Source organism: Molossus molossus, unplaced genomic scaffold (genome assembly GCF_014108415.1).
Source record: "Molossus molossus isolate mMolMol1 unplaced genomic scaffold, mMolMol1.p scaffold_m16_p_3, whole genome shotgun sequence".
NCBI lineage: Eukaryota > Metazoa > Chordata > Mammalia > Chiroptera > Molossidae > Molossus > Molossus molossus.
In genome coordinates, this window is record NW_023425366.1 from 3,358,926 (window position 1) to 3,374,042 (window position 15,117).

Here is a 15,117-nt window from a genome sequence, read left to right on the forward strand (position 1 = left end):
AATGGGTTGAGGTCAAATGGTGATGACATAACATGTGGAAATACAGGAGAGATGATGCATTAAGTGTTGAAATAAATTATTTCAACACATGGCAAGCCTTGCTATTTTTTGGATTAGGATAGGAATATATATATATATATTCCTATCCTAATACACACACACACACACACACACACACAATGAATACTAGCAGATGAATGACTTAGAGGCAGTCTTGGTCAATGTGTGCTTAATATCCCATAAATAGTCACTCTTTAGCAATGTATATAGGAGGCTCATTTATTTGTTTTCCAATACATTAGATAAATAACTTTTTCTGAACTGGTCTCAGTGCAATTTCCTTGCAAATAAGAATATGAAAATAATCAACAGCAGCCATGTGTTAATAACTCACATGCTGGGCAGATGGAGACATAGTGTAGAACCGTTTAGTTGAGGTCATCTTGGCCCAAACTTCTAATCTTTGCTTCAGCAGAGTGCATTGCTTTGGCCAGCCAGACGACACGCCATCACACTGCCAACATTGTCTGGTGCCAGAGCACCAGATTTCTCAAAGAAAGCTTGAGACAGTGATTCCTTGCTTTTTCTTTTTCTTTTTATCTTCACCCGAGGACATTTTTGCATTTGTCTTCAGATAGAGCAGGAGGGAGAGAGGGGGGAAGAGAGAGAGAGAGAAACATTGATGTGAGAGAGACACACCAGCTGGTTGCCACCCGCATGACCCCAACCAGGGCTGGGGACGAACTGCAACCGAGATACTTGCCCTTAGCGGGAACTGAACCCGGGTCTCTCGGGCCGCCACTCTAACTCTGCGCCAAACCAGCCAGGGCGCCTTGCTTTTTCTTATTCACAGTTCCTTGTGAAGCTATTGAAAAATATGAACCATATCTCTAGAAAAATGCATGGACACAAACGCATCACTCAAAATTTTGCTTTCAGTTTTAAGGAGATCATAAACATTTGGAAATACTCTAGTATCAAGACCCCTGATTTTGAAATATCTAACTGCTAGGTAGGTGATTATTCTTCCAGTACACCCCTATCATTCTATTTGCTTTTTAAGAACCTTTCCGACCTCAGCCAGAGTGTCCTCTCCAGAATAATTCCACATATTAGAGTGTCTTACAAAATGAACCAATATCACCAGTACAGCAATTGTCTTGAAAGAGGTCAACACACACACACACACACACACACACACACACACACCCCTGATATGCATCTATCTATTTTTTTCTCATTTATCAATAACTACCATGCATTGAGTATCTATTCTATGACAGGAACATGGAATATATCATTTCTATTTTCTTAACTACCTTTCCAGGTAGGTATTATCATCACCATTTTCTAGATAACTCTATGCAACTTAGGGCAAAGCTGAGCCAGGAGAGTTCGCTTTAGGAGTAATGAACAAAGAAACAGCTCTGAAATCTCGCCTTTATTTTCAACAACGTACTTCTACAGGTAGTGTTTTTCTACTGTTTATTCATAAAATCTGCAGCTGAGGCACACAAACTATGCCAGCACAAGTAACCCATAGTCATTCTGTGGCTTCGTTTTCAAAATAATGTCAACAAATATTTATTCAACATTTATTATATTCTCCAGACTCTGTGATGAGGATGGAGAAGCAAGCAAGACAGATCGAGTTGCAGCGTTCTTGGAAGTTTTAGGATAACAGAGAATGCAGACATCAAATAAGTACATGCAATGAATTCTGATAAAGATGACCAGGGAAGGTGTTCCTACTAAAGTGACAGTTAGCTGAGACCGTACGTTTGAGGGGGGCTCAGCCAGGCGGAGATGGTGCTAGAGGCAGAAGGCGGAAGAGGATTTCTGAAGTCCAGGAGGCGAGAGAGGACTCATTTGAGGAACCAAAAGATGTTTGGTGATGACCAGAAGTGGAAGCTAAGGAGATGGCAGAAGCTGATGGGACAGATTCTTTAGTTTGTGTATAAACCTTAGGTTCCTTGATTTTCCAGAGGAAACCCACAGGGATTTATAGGTAGAGCGGGACATGAGGCATTTCCCTCTGTGCCTGGATGGTGGAGAGAGACCTGGGAGGCCCTAGCACTGGAGAAAAGCTGCCTTTTCGGATACCATCCCGGGAGCAGGACTCTATTAGGGGTGGCACTTGGGTTAAAGAGACAGATACATTCAAGAGGTGATTAAGAGGTAGAACTGATAAGTTCTGCTAATTGACTGAATGTGGGGGATGGGGGAAAAGGAGGAGACAAGGATGCCTCTTGGGTTTCTGGGGTGAATAAGTTAGTGGGGGATGGTAACGTTTTCTGAGATAAGCAATATGGAGGAGTGAAGGTTTCTTTAGGGACTTGTGTTTAAGGAAGCTGTGGGATTCAAGAAAATTTCGAATGCCCTAAATTGTCAGGGTTATCTTTATGAACAAAGCTATCATGGGAAACACAAGTCAGTCTTCCTTTTTGACCCTGGAAACAGCCAGATCTGCCAAGATATGACCAGTGACAACCAAGTACACAAAGTGCCTTGAGATGAACTAACCAAACAAATTAATGAGAATGGATGGTGTTTCCATAAACCAATGCCCAAGAAAGTCCACGTTTCCCTCAGCACTTTCTAAGCACTAACTTAAAAGGGTTAGCAGTAACTCAAGATATACAATCACATGGAGATGGCATGAACGGGGCCCAAGCACTCTATCAAGATTTGCAAATGTGTGGCATCTTCGTCTTGGGTAGACTTGTCTCGGTCTCCAGGAGGCGCTGACAGCCAGGATCTGTCCCTAAGGCCTGGACAGAATAACAGATGAGAAGTCCATTTCCAGCTACTTCCAACATTTATTTACATATTAAATAGTATTTATTATGCGTACAGAGTTGGTTGAGTACAACTGAATACCCATCGACAGTGAAACCATTGGATAAATGATGGGGAATTGACATTTATATGGGGCCAAAGAAACAAGATGACTTTCTAGTTTCAGGTGGAAACCACAAGACAATGGAGAGAACGGACTGTCTGCACCCAAATCCAGACCATAATGTTTGCATCAAATATTTTATAATTGATTATATATATAATTGTAATATGTATAATTTATATAAGATAGATAACATGTAATAAAAACATGTGATACATATATATGTATTTATAAGCAGGGCTATTGATTACTGTGAAACCTTATCATGAAAAGATTAGAATAAATGCTTATGTTTTTCCCCCCCTTTTCATATTTTCCAAGGAAGGTGTCGGTTGAATGGCTATTTCAAGTGATGTTGACAAATGAGTTTTTGTTTTTTGCTTTTCTTTCTCAAAAATTGGTTCTCATGAAATACCGTTATGCACTCATGGATAGTCATAGTCAGTGATTTCTCTGTCTTCATAATTTTGGCCAGTGAACATCCCTTCAAGGTGGTCTCCGTTTCCTTTTCCCACGATGCTATTAATCTTGGAAGGTTTGTTTGCTTCCTGGCAAAAATGGTCCTAGACTGACCTGATATCTTTGCTGCCCAAGCATAGAACCAGCCTTTCTCTAAGAAGCCCTCTTTTGTCTTGTTTTTAAAATTGGGAATGGTATTAGAGGTCAAAGTCTGTGTGTTGAGGGTGCTCATTGCTGCAAGAGTGACATTGGAAAGTCTCTAGGAGATTTTAATAAACAGAGCTAGAAAATAATCATTACAATAATAATTTTATATCGATATTTCAATACAGTTAAAAAAATAGCTTTATTGATGTATAATTCACATGTCATAAAATCCGTCTTTTAAAAGTGTACAATTTAGTGGTTTGTAGTATATTCACAGAATTATACAAACACCACCACGATCTAATCCCTGAACATTTTTGTTACTGAGAAAAGAAACCCTTTGCCCATCAGCAGCTATTCCCATACCTCCCTTCTCTTAGCCCTTGGCAACCATAATCTACTTACTGTCTACGGATTTGCCCATTCTGGACATTTTCTGGAAAAAGAATCCTACAATATATAGCCTGTTGTATCTGGATTCTTTCACTTAGCATGATGCTTTCAAGGTTCATCCATGTTGTAGCATGTACTGGTATCCCATTCCTTTTTTATGGCTAAATAATGTCGTGGTATGGATGTACCCACATTTCACTTATCTATTCATCAGCTAATGGATCTTTGGGTGCTTCCACTTTTTGGCTATTATGAAGAATACAGCTTTGAACACACTCAGACTAGTTTTCGTGTTTCATTTATCGTGAGTATTTGTACCTGGGGTAGAATTACTGGATCATACGATAATTGTGTGTTTACCATTTTGAGATGCTACTAAATTGTTATCCAAACACTGTTTGGAAACCGTTTATATCATTTTATGTTCTATCGGCAATCAATGGGTATTTCCTTTCCTCTCCTTTTTTTAAAATCCTCACCTGGGAATATTTTTTCCATTGATTTTTAGAGAGAGTGGAAAGAGTAGAAGTGGAAAGGAAGGGAGGAAGAGAAGGGGGGGAGAGGGAGAAGGAGGGAGAGAGAGAGAGAGAGAGAGAGAGAGAGAGAGAGAGAAGCATCAATGTGAGAGAGAAACATCAATTGGTTGCCTCGTGCATGTGCTGTGACCGGGCAGGGGGTCGAACCTGCAGCCCAGGTATGTGCCCCTGACCCGGGATCACAGGAGACCCATCATTCGAGGGCTGACGTCCCATCCACCACTGCGCCAAACCAGCCAGGGCTCTCCCCATTCCTGTTAAAACTTGGTATTGTCTTTTTGATTATAACTACCCTAATGGGTGTGAAGGGGTGTCTCGTGGTTTTTTTTTTTTTTTTTACCAGTAAATTCTACTTGAAGCTAAAGTCATACAACAAGATGTGAGGAAACAAATGACAAAAGCCTGCACATTTTTTGGTAAAGAAACTCAAAGGCACAGCGGGGGACTCGGGTGCTGCTGGGCTCCCGGGAAGCAGCTCACAGAGCTGCAGACACCAGCGACAGTGCACTTGGGAGGAGACCCACGTCCCAGTGGAGGGGAACCCCGGAGTCCCAGGAGGCAGCTCCCCACAACAGGAAGCGTCCAATCTCCAAGCTTGAGCGCTGGGGTCGAGCGGGGGTGGGGGGGCCTCTAAGCTGAAGGCCATTCGGTTCTGTGTCTGGGGTGTAATTCCTCGGCCTGTCCCCCTTCTTTGTGGCTCTGGTTGGTATTTTCCAGTCCTGGTGCCCTGAGACTTGGGATTCCTGACATCGTCACCGAGCCCCGTAGCTTCCTTTCTCTATGCTGAAAAGGCTGTGGTTTCAAAATCTGTCTTTTTTATGCTACAAAAGAGTTTTAAACATTTTTAAAAAGTGTTGCCCTTAGAACGTGTTCTTTGGGTTGTACCTGCTTTGTGGGGGGACAGCTCTTTTTCCCGCCCAGATTTGGAGCAGAGAAGAAAACACCGAAGCAGAAACACGGAGGAAGGGTAATGGTATGTCTCAGTCACCTTCAGCAAAACAGAAAAAGTGCCCCCTCCCCCGAGTACAGAAGTAGTGTGACTGCAGAACCTTTGGAAGATACAGTGGAGGAGAAAACTGAAATCCTGTTTCCTTGCCACCCAGACATAATGGTTGTTAATGCTTCGTGTGGATCCACCAGACCGCTTTCCTGCGTGTGAGAGCAGGGATTCAGCGGCCACCAACCGGTCCCACAGGGCAGGCAGAAGCCAGGGAAACTCCTCGCTTCTCTGGATCCCTGCCGCCTGCAGGCCTCGCTCCGGGAAGGAAGGCAGGTAGGGAGTAACAGGCTAAGGTTCTCAGCCTGGTGACTGGGTCTTGAGCAGGATTCCAGACCTGCTTGTCAGGGAACGTGTAGGAAACAGGAAGAAAGGTCCCCGGGTCCCGGGGAGCTGGCCTTTTGCCGAGCTCTGTAGGAATGGCAGGGTCATAGGACCCTGCGCCTTCTTCCTGTTGGACCATCTCAGGAGAGGGGATAGACTTGGTCTCCGTAGCTCGGCAGAGGCTCCAGCCTCGAGTTCTACGGACGAGAAAGCCAGACCACCAAAACCAGGACTAACACTGTGCAGGTTGAAAATGAGTTTTATTTTAAAAAATGAGACATATTTTCTGAAAACAAACAAAAACAAACATAACAAAAACAAAACAAAACAAAACAAAAAACACACACGTAAAAATACATTTTAACACGGCAACCTTTTTTTTGCAGTTCAGTCTACTAGTGGGCTTGGTTGAATGTGCAAAGATGTACCATGGCAATGTGCTCACGGAGAGTATTATGCTGAGGACTATTTTTAATGGAAGAAGCAGAAAATTGCATTGTGTAACGGGAAGCAACCAGAGACGTTTGAGGAATGTGTACGCGCATTATCCTTACAATAGCTAAATAGTCTTCAGCTCTCAGCCAGAGCCTTTCCCCCCAGAAAGACCTAATAAGATGCGAGCTGTACGTCCAGAGAGCCCGGCCCAGCTGCGGGCGTCCAGGACATATCAGACACCAGCACACGCTGACGCTTCCTGTGGTACGCCTGCCGCAGAAGGATCTTCTTCAGCAGAAATGTGGACCCTGGACAGCCTGGGACGGCGACAGACAGAACCCCGGGGCTTCGCCCGCAGCCCAGTCCCACACACTGTCGAGCAGAACAGAAAGAGCGGCATGTGGCGGTAACTCCTGCCGCCCTGCGGGCACAGACAGCTGTCTTTTCTTGCTACTGGCCCTTTATGAATAACAAGTCGAAGGAGCCTGTGATAAGGCAGCTGAGACATGCTGGCCTCTCGTAAGGGATAGGGTCTTGGGTTTTACTTCCATATTTACATCTCCCCAGGTCCAGCTGCAACTTGAGAAGAAACGGGAAGGAGATAAGTACATATTCTTTGGCCCGCACGAAGGGCAGAAGTCAGTCTCCCTCGAATCTGCCGTCTGGATCTCCTATCTGCCCGTCGAATCGCCGCTGCACGGGTGACAAGTGTGGACTGTGCCACAGAGGCCCCTGTGTGCGGCTCACAGGGGAAGCCTGTTCCGAGTGTCACAGTGTTGTTTTCATCTTGATAGACTAGCGCGGGCTGGGCGACCGGGTGGGGAGCGGCGGGGAGAGGAGCCCGTCGGGGAGCCAACAATGAGAGCTCACAGGCTGGGGGCAGAGGGCGAGCGCGCAGCTCGGGAGAGCCGTCGGGCCAGGCGCCGAGCAAGGTGCAGCGAGGACTCAGGAAGACGCCTGTGAAGGCTGAAAAGAATCCAGGGGCCAGAATGTGTACTGGAGAAGTGCTGGGAAATACGGTAATATGCCCACTAACCACAGCACCAGCATCATCAATCATCTTCAGTCTACGAGGAGAATTCAAAACTCAAGAGAGACCTGTCTTGGCCTGTGTCTCTACTTCATGTTGAAGTATTTATTTTTGTCCTTGGAATGAGGAGATGCTGCCGCTGACGGTGTTACTATTCATGTGTGTGAGCGGGGCCCAAAGCTGCCTGATTAATGACGTGCAGTCCAATCTCGTCTAAGCACACATGTAGACAGGCTGTCTGTCACCGTCGGTGGCTGTCCCTCTTTATCTCTGGGACTGCACGCAGTCCCAGGTCACAAACGTCTCCTCCAGGATAGAAAGTGTGCAGCACGGATCTGCTGACTGCTGCGGGCTCCCGGGAGTCAGAGGCCATCCTGCCTGGCGAAGGGCTGAGCTCCACGCGTTCATTCTGCCCACTTCTCTTTTGTTCCTGACGGAGCCTTTGGCTTGCGGTGCGTGCAGCTGCTGTGGTTTAGCGCACTTGTCCAGGGGCAGCGGTACAGAGAGCAGAGCTTAGATGCTGATGGAGTGACTGTGCTCTGGGTCTTTGTTTTTGGCACTCTTGTGTTTCCACTGATGTTAATTATGGCCCATGGGCGATGCTGGGGAGACTGCTGGAGGAAGCAGGTGCGGGACCCGGGTGCTTTGGAGAGATGCTTACAGTGCAGAGGTTTACTCGGGACCATGTGTGAGTCCTTTTCAGGGATGCCCACCAGAAGTGCCCTGTTTTTTTTAGACTGCCCATGCATCTCCGAACAAGTTGCTTAGGAGGTGAAATTTGCACTTAGTTCCCCCCAAAGGGATTTCTGGATGTTCCCTCTGTGCGGCTGGCAATGCCCCCCCAGGCACTGGGTTACAGTTTTGCATGGGTACGATGTAGCATCATCTAGGAGAATTCCACGGAATCACATGTATTTTCTTGCGTCTTGATTGCACCAATGTTGCATGATAGTGCCTTCTGTGCTGGCTGGACTTGTGGGAGGATGCTGGGCATTGTCTGATTCTGGCTCTTCCCAGCATGGTTTTGTCTGGCACACTGCACAAATAGATGTACCCGAATTCAACTGGTGGCGAGAGCAGATTTCATAGCGTTAGCAAAGTCTGGCACCAAATCTAACATGCTGGGCTCATCATTGTTTTCAGAATTGAGGGGGATTTTCTTGTCAAGATACCTACTTGTTCAGAGTCTGGTATTAGAGTCTGAGTTATGCTAACAAAATACACTGACTCGACAGTCCTAAAGATGTGCAAACAAAGTGGGTCGGAATCAAGTTTAATTTTAAGAATGGAGTTCTGTGCGTTTTGATGCTCTTCTCTGATCCCACAGAACTTGGCTTTTTTTGCTTCATTGAGGGAAACAAGCGGGTCTGTGAGACAGATGTGGCACTCGGGTGCTTGCTTTCTTTACCCTGTTCCATATTCTCTTTACCTAAGCTGCTCGTTTCCAAATAAGTTAATGTGGCTTGGTCAAAATAAAAATAAAAGAGATGAAGTGTAGACATAGACACATTCCTCCCATTTGCTAAGGAGAGTGGTTGGTAGCATATGATTTATGGGTGTAAAAATTAGAAAAGGTATCTATTTAATACATGAAACTGTATATAGAAACGAGATGTCTTAAACATTATGAAATAAATGGCGATACTGGTGGATTAAAAAGGGATTTACCTTTCTACTTTTAGGTATTCCTTGAATCTTTGTGATCAATGTATTAATTTCATAAATACAAGAATACACATGTTTATGGGTCCACTTTGGCCATCTCTGAGGCAACCCTGGCCCTTTATAAAGTGACCCAGTATTTTTCGTGGTTGTTTAGGCATCGAAGGACAAAGACAAATTCAGGCAGATGCTTGGTCAGAGGAGAGAGCCCTGATTATTGGGGTTCAGTAATTCTCAGAGACAAAACGGAAGAGAATAAACAGTAAGAGTTAAAATAGTTGAATCAGGAACGAAGGTTGCCAAGGCCGTAAACACGAGGCTCTTCCGTTTATTACACACAGCTGCCATGACGGATGCTTTGGACGCACAAGGGAACAAAAGAAAAGACAGATGTGATCTCATCTTTTAAAGATGGTCTAATTAAGGTAGAGAGTGAAGACCCAAACAGCCATAGATTAATCCCAAAGCAACCTAAACCCAAGTGATGGCAACGTGCATACATGGTTAACATGATTTCTAAAGTGATTCAAGATAGGGAAATACCTATGCAGATCTCTTAGCCTAGCTAATCACAGTCATTACGTTTCCAAGAAAGGATCACTTGAAACCAACCAATTCAACTCACACAAAACATAGGAAGATAAATGAATTGCACTCAGTGTGGTTCGGATTATAATTTTTGTAATCTTTATGAAAAGAAGGCTGTGCGAGGCTGGTGGAGTCAGTAATTAATTTTCCGAGACGTCGAAGAAGCGGTGATAACTGTGGACAAGACCTCAGAAGGGGAGACTAGTTTCTCGGGAGCAGGTGGGGTGGATAAACACTCCCGCCAAGCAGACCCGATCGGGGGATGGGACGGGATCGCTGGGCAGGTACGTAATGATTAGGTTGGCTGGGCCCTGGAATGCTACACTGAGACATTCAGACCCGATTCTGTAGACCGCGTAAGGTCCTTACAGGCCATAAAGCGTACCTCCATCTGCAGCTGCTACGATGAAACACGTAGGGAAACACGGACTCAGAAATTCAAACCGCAGCCCCGCTCCACGCAGGCAAGTGTAGTCTCGCCTGGGGCCGAGGGTGCGCGCAGGGCCTGGGCCTCACCTGAAGTGTGCACCTGGTCTCCGCGACCCACGGTGTTCACGTGGCGTCTCGGGCCAACAGCCGCTGCAGTCCAGGCCCTGTGTCACCTCTGGTCCGGAGTCTGGCGACAGGGTCAAGGCTGTGTGCCTATTCGGCCCTTCCCTTTGCCCAGGGCAGCGAGGGCCGGGCGCTGCGGGGAAGGGGAGGGTTGGAGCCACTCAAGTGTCCTCCGAGGAACTGGAACGGCCCACCCTTGTCACCTGTCCTGGCACACCTCTTCTCAGACGGTGACATGCAGGTCCAAAGGGTCCCGGAGAGACCCCCGACCGCAGGCAGCGCAGAGGACCAGGCTGGGCCCTGGGACTCCTCCAGGACGGTACACGCCGCGGGCAGGTGCCGGGCGGCCATGTGAGCCCGGGCAGGGGCTGGGACCCCTTCTCAATGATGCGGATGGAACTGTGCCCCGGATGCACACTTTCTCTTCCACTCCGAGGGCACTGGAAGCCTCCCCACCTACAGGCCCGGCAGGTGGAGTGAGGCGCGGCAGGAGCCTGGGGTGCGGCGATTGGGAGGGGTGGGGACTGCGGCCAACAAGAGGGCGCTCCTTTTCCGTCTGCCTCTGTTGTCATCCGCCAGCGCAGGCACAGTGTGGCCGGGTGAGAAGGCTGGTGATTGTTGTCCTCCCCTGCAGGGAGGGGATGGCCCTGCCCACCAACCCAAAAGTCGGTTTGGGTGTGGAGACTGATGATGTCAATCACACGCTCAGGCCGATTTGAACTGTTTATTGTTCACGTACTTGAGGACTCGGGGTGAGCAGGTCTGAAGGGCCTTGGGGGGACCAGGCAAGGAGCCTGGCCGGGGCCTTGCTTGTGGCTTAGGGGTGGGACCCGGAAGGTTTCTGCAGGTGGGCCAGGGCCTCAGGTGGTTTGGTCTCCTCCCGGCACCCTGGAGGGAACGCCCAGGCTTCTTATCAGCTGGCCCTGTGTGGGCAGCAAGGAGAGAGGAGGCGGGCTGAAGAGCTGTCAAGTACTCAAACGTCAGAAAATGGAGCCAGACACTTTATCACCATAAGGAAAACAGTAACCATGCTGGAAGTGGGAGTGGTAATCCTGCCTAGGATCGGACGAGTGCTTCCTTACGGCCAGGCCCTGTTCTAGTGCTTTGTGTGGTTTTCGCCATTTTTTGATTGAGACAAAATTTATGTAACATGATATTCACCATTATGTATAATGTGGGTTTTGGTATATTCACAATGTGCAACCACCACCACTAAGTCCAGAGCATTCTGTCACCCCAGAAGGAAACCCAGCCATAGCTTTCAGGGGTCACTTCCTAGTTCCCTCTCCTCAGCCCGTGGCAACAACTAACCTATTTTCTCTCTGTGGCTTTGCCTATTCTGGACATTTCCTATAAACGAAATCATACAATAAACACAAAAACTCCCCAACAGTTCAGATGGAAACCTGTGGAATAAGTTCATAGCTTCTGAGACGGGTTGTTGCCATTTCAGGCATGTCTATTTAATCACACACAATTATGACCAAAGGACATTATAATGTAGACGGTCTACGCACTCTAAATCCTCTCCCCTATAACGTTGAAACAGTAACATTGAAAACTTGCGTAATAGTTTTGTTTACAGTCACAGCTTTTTGCTACATGTTGTACCAAAAAGAAAACTCCTGACAAAAGTGAAAGACAAAGCGTGAAGAATAAGAAATTCACAATCTTACTTTAAAGCTTTTGCGGGTTTCCCACTATTACTACTAATACTAACAACTGCTATTTACTGTTCACTGAGTGCGTGCGACCAGCCATACATTGTGGTTTTTTTTAAAGAACTTTTCCCGTCAGGCTGGTGCGGCTCAGTGGTTGAGTGTGGACCCTGCACCAAGAGGTCGCTGGTTTGATTCCCGGTCAGGGCACATGCCCAGGTTGTGGGCCTGATCCCCAGTAGGGGGTATGCAGGAGGCGGCCAATACATGTTCTCGCTCATCAATGTTTCTATTTCTCTCTCCCTCTCCCTTCCCCTCTCTAAAAAATCAATAAAGAGAAAAATAAAAAAGAACTTTTCCCCAATTTTTTTTTTTTTTTTAATTCTGGAAAGGACACTTAACATGAGATTTATTCTCTTAACATTTTCTTTATTTATTTTAATTTTTTTCTTTATTGATTTTAGAGAGAGAGGAAGGAAGAGGGAGAGACAGATAGAAACATCCATGAGAGAGAACATTGATTGGCCGCCTCCTGCGTGCCCCCCACTGGGGATCGGGCCCACAACCTGGGCATGTGCCCTGACTGGGAATTGAACTGGTGACTTCTTGGTGCAGGGTCGACGCTCCACCACTGAGCCACACCGGCTGGGGTACCCTCTTAACACGTCTTAAAGTGCACACGCCATCACTGTCGACTACAGGTGTAATGTTGTAGAGCAGCTCTCTAGAGGTTACTCCTCCCGCTGGCCTGAAACTTTGTCTGTTCATTGGTAACTCCCACTTCCCTGCCCCTCGGCCTCTGCCAACCTCCATTCTGCTCTTTACTCCACGACTTTTGACTATTTTAAATACCTCATACAAGTAGGCTCATGTAATATTTGCCTTTCTGTGACTTAGTCTCATGCCCTCAAAGTCCATCCGTGTTGTTGCATGTTGCAGAATTCCCTTCTCTTTCTGAAGTCGGAATAGCATTCTTTTGTACGTGCATACGAGAGGACCTGATGTGCTCGTCTGTCCGCTGGGCATTCCGCTGTTTCGGCGCCTCGGCTCCGGTGAGCGGTGCGGCGGTGAACGTGGGCGTGCTGCTGTCCCGAGGGCCCGACTGCACTTCTGCTGGGCCCGTCCCCCCCGGGCTGGTTACACTCCCCGCTACTTCTGTCGGTCAGTTTTTGAGGAACTTCTATACTGCTTTCCACAGCGGCTGCTGCATTTGCATCCCTGCCAACAGTGAGCGAGAGCGCCCATTTCTCCACATCCTCGGAAACACCGGTTATGTATCTATTTATTTGATAATAGCCATCCTGACATGGGAGGTGATGTCTCATTATGGTTTTTATTTGCATTTCCCTGGTGACTAATGATGTTGAACACTTTTTTTAAAAAATCCTCACTCGAGGATATACATATTTTTCCATTTATCTTCAGATAGAGTGGGAGGGGGAGAGAGAGAGAGAGACGTGGGAGAGATACATCAACTGGTTGTCTCCCGCACGACTCGGACCAGGGCCAGGGATGAACTGCAACCGAGGTACATGCCCTTGACTGGAATCGAACCTGTGACTCTATGGTCTGCGGGCTGATGCTCTAACCGCTGAGCCAAACTGGCCAGGGCTGATGTTGAACACTTTTAAAAATGTACCTATTGCCTGGCCGGTGTGGCTCAGTGGTTGAGTGTCGACCCTGCACCAAGAGGTCACCTGTTCGATTCCCGGTCAGGGCACGTGCGCAGGTCGTGGGCCCGATCCCCAGTGGGGGGCATGCAGGAGGCGGCCAGTCGATGTTCTCTCTCATCCATGTTTCCATCTCTCTCTCTTTCTCTAAAATCAATATGAAAAATATTTAAAAAAATGTACCTATTGGCTATTTCTATGTCTTTGAAGAAATAGCTGTGCACGCCATTAGTCCATTATTAAATTGGTTATTAGTTTTTTTAAAAAAACTATTGAGAAGTTTCTTATATGTTTTGGATATTAATCCCTTCTCAGATAAATGGTTTGTACATGTTTTCCCCATTCTGTAGGCTTCTTTTTCACCCCGTGAACTGTTTACTGCGTGGAAACTTCACTTCAATGCAGTCCCCCGTTCTGTTGCCTGTGCTCTTGGTGAAATCATTGCCAAGACCACGTTCGCGGAGACTTCTCCCTACGTTTCTTCTAGGAGTTTTACAGTCTCAGGTCTTTTGTTTAGGTCTCTAATCGACTTTGAGGTGATTTTTCGGGTGTGGTGTACGCTAGGGCTCCTGTTCCGTTCCTCTGCACGCGGATGTCCAGTTTCCAGCACCGTTCTTCCCGCCGCGTGCTCTTGGTGTTCTCGTCAAACGTCAGCTGACCGCGTACACGTGGGCTCGTGGCTGGGCTCTCCGTGTTGGCCCATCGGTCATTATGCCAGTACCATCACTGAATTTTATCATGTGTTTTGAAATCAGGAAATGTGATACCCTCAGCTTTGTTGGTCTTTCTCAAGATTGATTTGGCTCTTGTGTGTTTTGTGGTGCCACATAAATTGGAGAATTGTTTTTCTGTTTCTGTAAAAAATGCCATTGGGATTTTGGTAGGGGTTGCATTGAATCTATAGATTGTTTTGAAAATTACGGACATTTTAATAGTATTAAATCCATATATTATTCTAAATGCTTTATCTGTAATAACACTACAATTTTTTTTCTAATCCTAATTTTTACTGTTTAAATAAACTGTTGATTTTAGAGTTGATTTAGAGTTATAGAAAAGTTGCAAGGATAGTACAGAAAGTTCCACCTACCCTGCACTCAGGTTCCCCTATTATTATTGACATTTTATATTATTATTTGTCATATTAATGAATCTGTATTACACATTGTTTCTTTTTTTTCCCCCCTTATAAATTTTTATTTTAAAATATTTTTTATTTATTGATTTTAGAAAGAGAAGAAGGGAGAGGGAGAGAGAGAAAGAAATATCGATGAGAGCGAACATTGATTGGCTGCCTCCTGCATTACACATTGTTTCTAACCAAGGTTCATACTTAATTTGAATTTTCATAGTGTTTTCCTAATTTCTTTTCTCTGCTTTAGGATCTGCCTAGGGAACCACACAACCTCTAGTCATCCTTTCTCCATAGGCTCCTCTTTGCTACGACAGTTTATAGCAGTGTTCTTAAATCATCACAATAATTCCACGTGGGAAGACTGTTATCATTATATATATATGAAAGCCGAGACCGAGGTCACACAGAAATGGGAGCCAGCTCTGGGCATCGGCGCCAGGCCTCCGCCCACGCCCTGCTCCCAGCACACGGGCCCTCAGTGGAAGGCCAACACGAAGGCGCGGTTGCCCACCTGGACCTCCGCCCACGCCCTGCTCCCAGCACACGGGGCCTCAGTGGAAGGCCAACGAAGGCGCGGTTGCCCACCTGGACCTCCGCCCACGCCCTGCTCCCAGCACACGGGCCTCAGT